At 40.5% G+C, this 13,784-nt stretch overlaps 1 pseudogene; it reads left to right on the forward strand.

Moving 5' to 3' along the window:
- Nucleotides 1-253: 253 nt before the first annotated feature.
- LOC110542434 (heterogeneous nuclear ribonucleoprotein H-like) lies at nucleotides 254-1,492 on the forward strand (annotated as a pseudogene).
- The last annotated feature ends 12,292 nt before the right edge of the window (nucleotides 1,493-13,784 follow it).

Genomic DNA, 13,784 nt, shown 5'->3' on the forward strand with positions numbered 1-13,784 from the left:
CAGTGAGGTGGCTCAGTGGGTAAAGGTACTTGCCAACAAGCCTGACTATGTAAGTTCTATCTTTAGAATCTACATGGTAGAAGGAAAGAACCAACTCAGGCAATTTGTTCTTTGATTTCCACGTGTATGCCATCATAAGCATAAACAAACAAACAAACAAATGCAGTTAAAAATACAAACAATACGATTTTCTTCTCAGCAATGCTGAGACTGTGTGGAGTTTGTTTCTACACCAAGAATCCAAGAAGAGACTATGATGCTGGGCGCAGAAGGTGGAGAGGGCTCTGTGGTGAAGGTCCAGGGCTTGTCCTGATCCTGCTCCATGGGTGAAGTACAGTGGTTTGTTGTTGTTGTTGTTGTTGCTGTTTGTTTGTTCTTACTGCAAAATTCAAAATGAGGCTGAAGGTATTCATTTCATCTATACCAGAAAAGTAGACTGAGTAGTAAGGCTTTTGTTGAACTTGAATTAGAAGATGAAGTCAAATTGCCCTTGAAAAAATACAATGAAAGTATGGGGCACAGATATGTTGAAGTATTCAAGTCAAACAATGCTGAAATGGATTGGCTATTAAAGCATACTGGCCCTAATAGCCTGACATGGCCAATGATGGCTTTGTATGGCATAGAGAATTCCCTTTTGGAAGAAATTAAGGGTTGGAAATCATGCCAAATGGGATAACATTGCCATTGGAATTTTAGGGGAGTTGTACAGGGGAGCCCTTTTGCAGTTTGTTTCATAGGCAGTAGCTAAAAAGGCTCTAAAGAAACACAAGGAAAGAATAGGGCACAGGTATAATGAAATACTTAAAAGCAGTCAAGCTGAAGTTATTATGATTCACCACAAAAATTTATGGCCATGCAGCATTCAGGTCCCTAGGAGAGACCTGGGGTTGTCAGAAGGTATAACAGCATTGACAGAAGAGCTAGCTTTGAGAGGTGTGTATGGTGGAGGCTATGATGATTATAATGGGTATAATGATGGCTGTGGATTTGGTTCTGATAGATTTCGAAGAGACCTCAATTGACTGACCACAGATTTGGGGATGGTGGCTCTACCTTCCAGAGTACAACAGGACACTATGTACACATGAAGATACTAACATACAGAGCTACTGAAAATGGTATTTATAATTTTTTTCATCACTCAACTCTGTGACAGTACATATTGAGATTAGACCTAATTGCAGAGTAACTGGTGAAGCAAATGTCAAGTTTGCAATGCATGAAGATACTATTGCAGCTATGTCAAAAGACAAAGCAAATATGCAACACAAATATGAAGAACTCTTCTTGAGTTCTATAGCAGGAACAAGTGGTGGTGTTTATGGTAGGCAAATGCTAGGTGTCATGGGTTTGTCAAACCAGTCTAGTTATGGCGGTTCAGCCATCCAACAGCTGAGTGGTGGTTACGGAGATGGCCACAATGGCCATGAGCAGATATGACCAAGCTTTACAGAAAATCTCCTGTGATTTTCAATCAAACATTGCGTAAGTAGCCAAGGAGCAGTGAACAGCAGCTATTACAGTAGCAGAAGCCATGCATCTATGGGTGTGAATGGAATGAGAGGAATGTCTAGCATGTCCAGTATGAGTGGTGGATGGGGAATGTAACTGATTATAATCACTGACTCTTGGTCAATTTTTTAAAAAGAAAAAAAATCATTTTAACAGTTTTTGCAATCCAGGCTTGTGATTTGTATTACTCTCTTGAATGAACTTTGCCATTGTTTAAAGAACTATAAGGTTCAATGCTGAACATAGCAGTCATCTAGGATGGTAGGGCAAAGTTGAGCAAGCTGTAACTGTTAAATAATTCCTGGCTTTTTCCTTTTTTTTTTTTTTCCACTGTAGGACATATGTAAGCAGTAAGCATAATTAGGTTAAAGCAGTTGAATTATGCTAAATGTTGCTATTTTACATACCTTGAGCACTGTTGATATATGTTGAAAAGACATGTATTTTTGTAAAACTTGATATAAAAGCTGTGTTTGCAGTTAAAAGTGAAACATTTGGCTTGTTTGTTAATTCTAATTTCATTTTCTAACCTGAAAGGCAGGTGAGTTTGAAGCTTTTTATTTAAGTTAATGGAAAAATTTTGAGAAGCAATACTTACTTTAGGATTTTTGGTCTAATTTCTGAAGCCTTGATTTAAGTCTTTTATTGTATTGTGATTTCCGTTAAGCATATTGCCCTTAGTGAATCTTGTCAAATAAATCTTCCTTTTAAAAGCTAAAAAATAAGAATAAAAAATAGAAAACAAACCATACAAAAAATAATGTTATTAGTTATCTTTCTGGATATTGAACCGTATTACAAAACTACAACAATTAAAGAAATGTGACACTGATAGAAGAATAGAAACACTTATTTCCTTAAATTTAAAAAAACAGAGAAATTTCTTAGTTTAAGTTCCATGATGAAGTCAATTAGAACAGATCTGACTATTCATTGAAAACTTCAATAAGTTGGCTATTTTGAAATATTTATTACCACTTTTTACAGTATTGTGGGTGTTTGATAGGTATTTTGTACACATTTCTGACTTAATCCTCTAAAATATTCTTTTTTTTTTTCCCCAAGAAAAAAAAAAAGTCTTGGCTGTCCTGGGCTCACTTTGTAGACCAAGCTGGCTCACAGTGATCCACCTGCCTCTGCCACCCTAGTGCTGGGATTAAAGACAAGCACCACCACACCCAGCTTAAAACATCCTTTTAATGATAGAATACTAGTCCATCAAATGAGCATTCCAAAACTTGTTATTCCATTCACAATTTGATAAGAATTTGAGTTGCTTCCATTTTGGGCTATTATAGTGCTTCTAAGAATACTTGTATACAGCTGTTTAAATGCGTGTTTTCTACTAAGACCTGGAGAGGACAGGAGCTCCACAAGGAAAGCAACAGAACCAAAATATCTGGGCACAGGGTTTTTTTCTGAGATTGATACTCCAACCAAGGACCATGCATGGAGATAACCTAGAACCCCTGCACAGATGTAGCACATGGCAGTTCAGTGTCCAAGTGGGTTCCATAGTAATGAGAACAAGGACTGTCTCTGACATGAACTGATTGGCCTGTTCTTTGATCACCTCCTCCTGAGGGGGGAGCAGCTTTACCAGGCCATAGAGGAAGACAATGCAACCACTCCTGATGAGACCTAATAGACTAGGATCAGAAAGAATGAAAGGAAGACCTTCCATATCAGTAGACTTGGGAAAGAGCATGCGTGGAGAAGGGAGAGTGAGGGAGGGATTGGGAGGGGAGAAGGGAGGGAACTACAGGGAGGATACAAAGTGAATAAAGTGTAATTAATAAAAAAATTAAAAATAAAATAAATACATGTTTTCAATTTTCCTGGGCATGAACATTAGTAGGACACAGTATATATGTTAGTTTTTTGAGGAACTACCAAACTTTTCCAAGCCACTTGTACAATTTTCATTTCCACCAATGTATGTGTATTCCTGTATTTTCTATATCCTCCTCAACACTTAGACTTTTGATCATACACATCCTAAACAGATTAAAATGTCATCTCATTGTTGTTTTGATTTGCATATCCCTAGTGACTAATAACATTGAGCATCTTTTCAAGCACTACCCTTAAAGTACAAACTATTGATTTATTGTATTTTCTGTTGGTGCTTTTGATATCATACATAAGAAAGCATTACTAAGAGCAAGTCATAAATATCTGCCTCTGTTTTAGTCACTTTTTTCATTGATGTGACAGAGGCAACTTAGAGGACAATGGATTTGTTTTGGCTCACAGTTTGAGAAGGGTACAGTTCAACATGGTAGGGAAGGCATGGCAATGAGTGACACCATGACAGCAAGAGTGTGGAACAGCTGATGGCATTATGACCACAGTCAAGAAGCAGAAAGACACAGGAATAGAAATAGGACTTTACCATAAACCTCATGGCCTGTTATGGGTTCTGGACTAGCTGTTCCCTGACCATTCAGACACCAGACTGAACTCAACAGATGTTTATTGAATATTAAACCGGAACTGACCAGGCAGGAGCATAATCTGGACTCAGAAGCCAGACTATGACATTGGTCTGTTCCTAAAACAGGTTTTGTAAGAAAAACTGCAACCAAGTAGCAATCAGATAACAAAACTGTAACTAAGTGCAGGAAACAACCCACAACTAGGTAACAACCACGTTACAAAAAGGCAACCAAGTATGCAAGTGTAGGAAGCAATATTACATCATTCTGACTAGCTAGACAGAGTGTTTCTAACTGGCCTTTAATTTGATTGGTTCTGCAGCTGGGAGACTTCATAACATGTCCAGGTAACAAAGTATACAAAATTTGAGAAATGAAACCATAGAGACATAATCATTGGAAAGCAGAGCCTGAAAACTTGAATTTAAGATGGCCTCTGAAATGCTAAGCCTCTGTTACCCTTAAAAGGAACAGCAGGTGTTAATAGAGCAGCTATAGTAATGCTAAAAACCAAAGTAGACTTTAAGGAGGGGCTGTAGTTATTTAAAAGTTTAAGCTGATCACAAGAGGCCCAGACTTCAAAAACTAATCTCCTCTAGTTAGGGACATCCTAAAGGTTCCACAACCTTCCAAAACATTTTCAGGCTGGAGACCAAGTGTTCAAACTCAAGAGCCTGTAGAAGACATTTCAATAACCTAGATAACTGCTAATGTTACTTCCAGTTCTGAAGTTTTATGGATTTTTAATGCTCTTTTAACTAGTTCTCAGTCTTTATTCTGACCCTGAAGTATTTACCAGGCTCCTACTGTGGTACCCAATATTTTCTGTACTCCAACTGAAAAGGTTAGAGTTAATTCCTGGGGCTGGGGCAGAATCACAAGACCACATTCCTTTCATAGCAGAGGGCTAGCCCAGAGGCTAGGACAGAGTCCCACATTCCTTTCATAGCAGAGGGCTAGCCCAGAGGCTAGGGCAGAATCACAAGACCACATTCCTTTCAGATAATGGGCCAGCAGCAGTCCCCACCCAGATAAACTTCAGGGTGTGACGGGAGTCACATGACCCCTAAGAACCAGAGGTCAAATGTCTCTCAGGTAGCTGGGCCTGACTGTTAGCATTCTTGGCGACTAAAAACAGACCAATCATTCTAAAAGTCAGCTTCCCTAGAGACCACCCCGCTTGCGTTTTGTTCCTCTTACTCAATCCTATAATGCCAAGGCTCGTACTACCCCACTGGCATTTTTGTTCGTTTAAAAACCTTGATCTCCTAGAGCCTGGGGTCCTTTGCTTGTATGTCTTTGTAAAGGGCAGACACCCAGCTCGACCCTGTAATACAAAGACCCTCGTGTGTTTTGCAACCGAGTCAATTCCTATAGGTCTTTTGGGGGCTGGCAAACTGGGTGTAACACAACCAGCCCTTGGTATTTGCTTTGTTCCCATACTTGTGAATTAACTGGCAGCTTTCAGCTTCAGACATGGTAATGCTTGGCTGAGATCGTCTTTTGATCTTTGTAATTCACCTAGCCTATATGGGTCAGACTAAACATATCGACTTCGAACCAATGAGTGGTGAAAGTTGATCTATAAATAGCCTAACTCTCTGGTCCTCAGTCATAACTCTGCCTTGTTCTACTATGTCTCTCAGAATTCCAGAGCATGATTGAATTGCATTTCTCCATAGTACTAACTGATTACATGGTACAGCCACTCACACCCCTACTGGCATTTTTAGAATCATTTTTCAAATTATCTCTAACATTAAAATCCTTGTTTCAATTTGTTTCTAGTAGACTCAATCCAAGACATTCTACACCTTTCATTCCCCCTACTTTATTTCTACTTGTTAGAATTTCATTCTCCAGAAAATGTACTCCTATCCCTTACTATAGGGATACAGCCAACCACAGTAATCTAGGCCTGGTCCCCAGCATGCAGTATGATTTGTCAATTCTGGCTGATAAAATGTGAAGTCAGAATTCTGGAAAACAGCAATGGAAAAAAGGAGAATCTTCAACAAATGGTGCTGGTCTAACTGGATCTCTGCATGTAGAATAATGCAGTAGACTCATATTTATCAGCCTGCTCAAAAGTAAAGTCCAAGTGGATCAAAGACCTTGACATAAAACCAGAGACTCTAAGCCTACGAGAAGACAAATTGGGTAAAGTCTGGAACTCGTTGGCATAAGAGACAACTCCTGAACTGAACACCAACAGCACAGGCTCTGAGCTCAACAATTAATAAATAGGTTCTCATGAAACGGAGAAGCTTCTGTAAGCCAAAGAAAATTATCAAAAAAACAAAACATCAGCCTATAAATTGAGAAAAGATCTTCACCAACTCTACATCAAACTGAGGGCTAATGTATAAAATATACAAAGAACTTGGAAAATTAAATATCAGCAAATCCAGTAATCCAATTAAAAAATGGGTTACAGAGCTAAACCGCAATTTCACAACAGAGGAAGCACAAAGAGCTGAGATGCACTTAAAGAAATGTTCACCTGTACGACAACAGATCATCTGGAGGTATCTCCATTCCTGATCTCAAGCTGTACTACAGGGCAACAGTAGTAAAAACTGCATGGTATTGGCATAGAAACAGAAAGGAGGATCAATGGAACCGCATAGAAGACCCAGAAATAAATCCACACACCTATGAATACTCGATATTCGACAAAGAAGCCAATTCCATTCAATGGAAAAAAGACAGCATCTTCAACAAATGGTGCTGGACCAACTGGATGTCTACATGCAGAAAAATGAAAATAGATCCATATTTATCACCCTGCACAAAACTAAAGTCAAAGTGGATCAAGGACCTCAACATAAAACCAGATACCCTAAATCAATTGGAAAAAAAAGTGGGGAACAGCCTAGAACTCATTGGCACAGGAGACAACTTCCTGAACAGAACACCAACAGCACAGGCTCTAAGAGCAACAATCAATAAATGGGACCTCATGAAACTGAAAAGTTTCTGTAAAGCAAATGATACCGTCATCAAAACAAAACGACTGCCTACAGATTGGGAAAGAATCTTCACTAACCCTTTATCTGACAGAGGACTAATATCCAGTATATACAAAGAACTAAAGAAGCTGAAAAGCAGCAATCCAAGTAATCCAATTAAAAAATGGGGAACAGAGCTAAACAGAGAATTCTCGAAAGAGGAATATCGAATGGCAGAAAAACACTTAAAGAAATGTTCATCCTCATTAGCCATCAGGGAAAGGCAAATCAAAACGACCCTGAGATATCACCTTACACCCATCAGAATGGCCAAGATGAAGAACTCAAGCGATATCACATGCTGGAGAGGTTGTGGAGAAAGGGGAACCCTCCTCCACTGCTGGTGGGAATGTAAACTGGTACAACCACTCTGGAAAGCTATCTGGCACTTTCTAAGACAATAGGAATAGTGCTTCCTCCAGACCCAGCTATACCACTGCTAGGTATATACCCAAAGTTTGTTCAAGTACACAAAAAGGACACTTGCTCAACCATGTTTATAGCAGCTCTATTTGTAATAGCCAGAACCTGGAAACAACCCAGATGTCCATCAACGGTGGAATGGGTACAGAAATTGTGGTATTTTTATACAATGGAATACTACTCAGCAATCAAAAAGGAGGAAATCATGAAATTTGCAGGCAAATGGTGGGATCTGGAAAAGATCATTCTGAGTGAAATATCCCAGAAGGAGAAAGACAAACATGGGATATACTCACTTATATAGACCTATAAGATATGATAAACATAATGAAATCTATACACCTTAAAAAGATAATCAATTGAGCGGACATGGGGTAAGATGATCAATCCTCATTTAGAAAGACAGATGGGATGTGCATTGAACGTATGACAGGAGTCTCCTGAGCGCATCTGAAAGACTCTAACTAGCAGTGTTTTCAAAGCAAAGACTCATGACCAAACCTTTGGCAGAGTACAGGGAATCATAAGAAAGAAGGGGAGTTAGTCTGATGGGGAAAGGATAGGAGCTCCACAAGGACCAAATATATCTGGGCACAGGGTCTTTTCTGAGACTGACATTCAACCAAGGACCATGTATGGATATAACCTAGAACCTCCACTCAGATGTAGCCTGTGGTAGCTCAGTAACCAATTGGTTTCCCAAAGTGAGGGGAACAGGGACTATTTCTAACAGGAACTCAATGACTCCCCACCCCCGAAGGGAGGAGCAGTCCTGTTAGGCCACAGAGGAGGGCTTTGCAACCAGTCCTGAAGATACCTGATAAAACAGGATCAGATGAATGGGGAGGAGGTCCCCCCTATCAGTGGACTTGGAAAGGGGCACGGTGGAGATGAGGGAGGGAGGGAGGGACTGGTAGGGAATGAGGGATCGGGACACGGCAGGGATACAGAGTTAATAAAATGTAACTGATAAAAAAAATAAAAAAAAGAAATGTTCAATGTCCTTAACCATCAGAAAAATGCAAATCAAAATGACTCTAAGATTCCATCTTACACATGGCAGAATGGCTTAGGTCAAAAACACGCTGGAGAGGACGTGGAGCTAAGAGAATATGCCTCCATTACTGGTGGGAGTGTAAACTTGTACAACCTCTCTGGAAATCAATCTGGTGCTTTCTCAGAAAATTTGGAATAGTTCTACCCCAAGACCCAGCTATACCACTCATAGGCATATACCCAAAAGATTCTCCAGCATACAATGAGAAAATTTGCTCAACTATATTCATAGTGGCTTTATTCATAATAGCCAGAAACTAGAAACAACCTAGATGTTCCTCAACCGAAGAATGGATAAAGAAACTGTAGTACATTTGTACAATGGAATACTACTCAACTATTAAAAACAAGGAAATCATGAAATTTGCAGGCAAATGGATGAAACTAGAAAAGGTCATCCTGAGTGAGGTAACACAGACCCAGAAAGAAGCACATAGTATGTACTCACTTATAAGCAGATAGTAGACCTATAGTACATGATACCATACTACAGTCCAAAGAAGCTAAGTAACAAGAAGGGCCCAAAGGAAGGTGCCAGAATGTCACTCAGAAGGGGAAATAAAATAGACAACAGAAGTGGATGATGAGAGGGAACTGGGCTGGAGATGCAATGGGGAGGGAAACAAGGTTGGGGATCTTTTGTGGGGAGAATGGGGGGGGAGGTGAGAGGGCTGGGGACAAGAAGGAAAACTGAGGGGGGAACAATTCTTTGTCAAGCAGATACTGTGACAGGGTAGGCCCCAGGGACAATATGGGTGTGACTCTAGTTGTGAATCCTAATAGGGAGGGACATAAAGAATAAATGACCACCTCCTATCCAGGCAGGTCTAGTGGAAGGAGGGGACAACAACCCACTGACAAAACCTGTTACCCGAAAATTACCCTGCCTGCAAGAATTGCAGGGATATCAAGGGAACAGAAATTGAGAGAATGTCCAGCCAATGATTGGCCCAAACTAAGACCCATTCCATGGTAGAGAGCCAGCCCCTGACAGTAATAATGATAATCTGCTATGCTTTCAGACAGGAATCTAACTTAGCTCTCATCTGGGAGGGTCCACCCAGCAGAGGATCAGTACAGATGCTGTGACTTGCAGCCAAGCATAGGGTGGAGCTCTGGGGATCTTATGGAAGTGTTGGAGAAAAGATGGGAGGACCTGGCGGGAACAGGAATCTCACAAGAAGACCAACAGAGAAAACTAACCCAGTACAATGGGGGCTTTCAGAGACTGAGACATCAACTAAGGAGTGTGCATGATCTGGACGTAAGTCCCCTGCACACGTATATCCAATGGTCAGCTAGGTCTTCATATGGAGCACTTGGCAAATGGGGAGGGCTGTTTCTAACTTGGATTTTATTGCCTGCTATTGGATCACTTCTTGTCAGGGCTCCCTTGCCTGGCCTCAGGGGATGAGGGTATGTTCAATCCTGATGTGACTTGATGTGCTTGGGACAGTTGTTATAGGGAGATGGGGCCTCCCATTTTCTGTAGGGAAAAGAAGAGGGAAATGGGGAAGGGAGATAAGGAGGAACTGGGAACTGGGAGAGACCACCCTTTGTTGTAAAGTAAATAAACTGCAATTAAAATAACAAAAAAAAGAAAGAAAGGAAAAGGTGAGAAGATTATGCCTACTTGATGACATATTAAAGCTGCTGGAGCCATTGAAATTCAGGAATTCTCACACAGGATAATAGATTCTGCAGTATTTAGACCAATTCCAGAAGAACCAGCTTATCACAGGCCACTAAAGACATTCTATCTCCCACACCTTGCCAAAAGCTTCAGGAACAAGAGAAAAATGTTTTTGGTTTGAAACTTGGGACACTTGAGGAATGAAATCCAGAATCATTCTTTTTTTTTTTTTCAATGCAGTTTATTCAGGAACCTTGAACAATCATCTGACCTTGGGGAAAGCCAGTCCACTTTAAATAGCCTCTGGGTAGCCAACCTCAGCATGCCACATGGGCAATGCAGATAGGTCCACATACATGGAAGCAAGCCAGATCCTCAGCCTTAGCCAAATGTGGAGTTGTTTGTGACAGAGAGCACTCACCATCGGGAAGGTTGAAGGCGGAAACCAGCTCCATCTTTAAGGCACGGCATTACGCAGCTCTCTACAGTTCCCCCTTTTTGTTTTGGACGCATCAGGCAAGAGTAGAGGTCTGATCTCTGATATTAGAAATAAATTGGGACTTTGTACTGATGTTCATTTAGGTGTCATCCACCCAAAGAGCATCAGACCCGTCTGATACCTTTTTCTCAGAGGCGGGACCTAGGGCATCAACCTGCATGCAATCAGACATGCTCTTCTCTGGGTCCAAAGCGGCTGACCCTGAGTGCAGTGCTTAGCCTCACATCCTGAGCGTAACATTTTGGCTTTTTATGGTAGCCAACCATGCTTGGGGAGACTGTCCTGCTTCAATGGCTGTAAAGGCCTGAATGGATTCTTAACAGATGCCTAGTAGTCACTACTGCTTCAATAAATTGTAGCATTTATTGTACATTCTTGTAAGATTCTGTTTTAGTAAAGGTATTTGATGACAAACAAAATTATTTAAAATACAGAAGTATTTTAAATGAATCAGATGTGGCATGGATGAACAGAAATCATATTGATATTGATAGTAATACTCAGAAATGTTAACAGCTGTATTATGTATTTCTGGATTTCATGTTGTAAAAGGATTCATTGCATTGTTTTTGTAGTGCACCACTGAAATCTCAGCAGCAGGACTGACACACAGGCCACTCTAGAATGAATAGTGAGATTCTATCTAAAAACAAAGAAAAGCTTCTGCTTTTATCCTTGTAACAGTGACATCTGAGGCCATTTTGGCCCTCAGGTGAAGGTACTTGTTCTCATGCCTGACAACCTGAGAATTACAAAAGGATAAAGCTTCCGCTTTGGAGTTCCCCTTGCGATAAGGTGGAGTGCAAGCTTTTTCTACTGAGAAGAATCCTTTTCAAATATTAAAAAGTAAGGCTGATATTACTAAGAAATAACCAAAGCTCAAGCAATCAAACAGGAACCCTAAAGCCACTGAAGGAATACCATGTTGAGTAGAGGTAACCAGACCTTGTAACTTCTACGATGCCTTGTTGTTGTCAGAGGAGTTTATTGTTACCTTCCACCATGTGGACTGAAACACCCACTCTACAAAAGTGAGACCAGATATCCACACCAAAAAGTACTACCAACTGTCTAATTCCAGATGCTTAGGCCCCATGGTAAAAACAAAAACAACATTAATAACCAAGATGACATGTCTCTTCCAGAAGTTAGCAACCTATTGCACTGTTCCTTGCAAAAGACAATTCAACTAATGCACAGGACAATGACTTCAGAGCAGCGGTTATATTTTCAAAGAACTCAGAGGTATCCATTGTCCCCCATCATGGAGAGGCCTGTGGTTCAGCAGAGCATCTCTAAGCTCAGAGGTCTTTCTGCCTGCTCCCCAGCTGCCTGACCCACCTGGATCAGAAACAGCAAGTGCAGAAGACAGAGAATCCAGAAGAGGTTAGCTTGGTTTGAGACCAAGCCACATTGTCTCTCATCCTGAGAAGGCCTGTGGGGCACCTGAGCAGCTCTAGGCTCAGAGGTCTTTCTGCCTGCTCCCCATCTGCCTGGCCAACCTGGGGCAGAGACAGTGAACCCAGAGGAAGTAAGTTCAGCTCAGGACCAAAGCACCATAGTCCCCATCTTGAGGAAATTTGTGGAGCATCTGAGCAGCTCTCGGTTCAGAGGTCTTTCTGCCTGGTCCACCTGGAACACAGCCAGTGAACCCAGAGAAGGGAACAGCAGGCTGGCTAACACCAGAGTCAACCAGAAGGCTAGAGGACAGCATAAGAACACAAACAACAAAACTCAGAGCCATATGGCACCACCGGAAATTAAAGAAATAAAAGAAATTACAATCAAACATGAGACGAAATTAAATAAAACAGTTCCACACCTGAAAATGGAGCTAGAAGCAATAAGGAAAACACAATCTGAGACAATCTTGGAAATGGAAACCTAAGGAAGAAGACAGGAAGCATCACAAACAACATAGAAGAGATGTAAGAGAAAATTTCAGGAGTAGAAGATACGTTTGAAGAAATCAATGCATCAGTCAAAGAAAATGTTAAATCCAAAAAGCTCCTGACACAGAACATCCAAAAAATCTGGGGCAGTATGAAAGGACCAAACCTAAGAATAATAGGAAAGAAGAAGAAGGCTTTTCCAAGGCCCAAAAATTATTTTCAACAAAATCATAGAAGAAAACCTTCCCAACAAAAAGAAGGAGAGGCCTACAAACATACAAGAAGCTTAGAGGACACCAAATAGATTGAAAGAGAAAAGAAAATCACCCTGCCACATAATAATCAACACATTAAATGTATAGAACAAAGAGAGAATATTAAAAGCTGCAAGAGGAAAAGGCCAAGTCACATATAAAGGCAAACCAATCAGAATTTCACCTGACTTCTCATCAGAAACTTACAGACACGAAGAGACCACAGATATCAACTCTGACTACTATACCTAGCAAAACTTTTAATCACCATAGAGAAAGAAAGTAAGATAGTCCATGAAAAAGGCAAATTTAAGTAAAATCTATCCACAAATCCAGTCCTACAGAACATACTAGAAGGAAAACTCCAACTCAAGAAGGACAACTACACCAAGGAAAACATGGGAAATAAATAACCCCACATAAGCAAGATCAAAAGAACGGAATCACACACACTCTACCACCACCAACTTCAAAATATCAGGAAGTAACAATTACTGGTTATTAATATCTCTCAACATCAATGGCATAAACTCCCCAATAAAAAGACACAGGTTGACAGAATGGATACAAAAACAGAACCCATCTTTCTGCTGCATACAAGAAACATACCTCAGCAATTAAGATAGACATTACCTCAGAGTAAAGGGCTAGAAAAAGGTTTTCCAAGCAAACAGACTCAAGAAGCAAGCTGGAGTAGTCATTCTGGTATCTAATAAAATAGACTTTTGTCAGAGATCAGCCTCAGCCAATTGTGATTCTTGTGATTAGGAGGAATGGATCGGCACTAGAGAAAATCACTTCACACATAGGGGCAGATACAAGCTGAAAGATGACTCATTTCAAGACTGTTCTTCAGAGGCTGTCTCTCTGGTGTCTAATTTTTTCTCCTTCTTCCTCTCTTAGAGCAGAGAGTCAATCCCAGTCTTTCATTGTTAAAAAAATTCATACATTGCTTTTCTACATGATCACAATTTTTTTCTTTCCCCAGAATATTGGCTTATCCCCAAAGACCCACAGATGAGAATAAACAGAATATAGTAAACCATACTCTATATACATGGTA

This window comes from Meriones unguiculatus, chromosome X (genome assembly GCF_030254825.1).
Source record: "Meriones unguiculatus strain TT.TT164.6M chromosome X, Bangor_MerUng_6.1, whole genome shotgun sequence".
NCBI lineage: Eukaryota > Metazoa > Chordata > Mammalia > Rodentia > Muridae > Meriones > Meriones unguiculatus.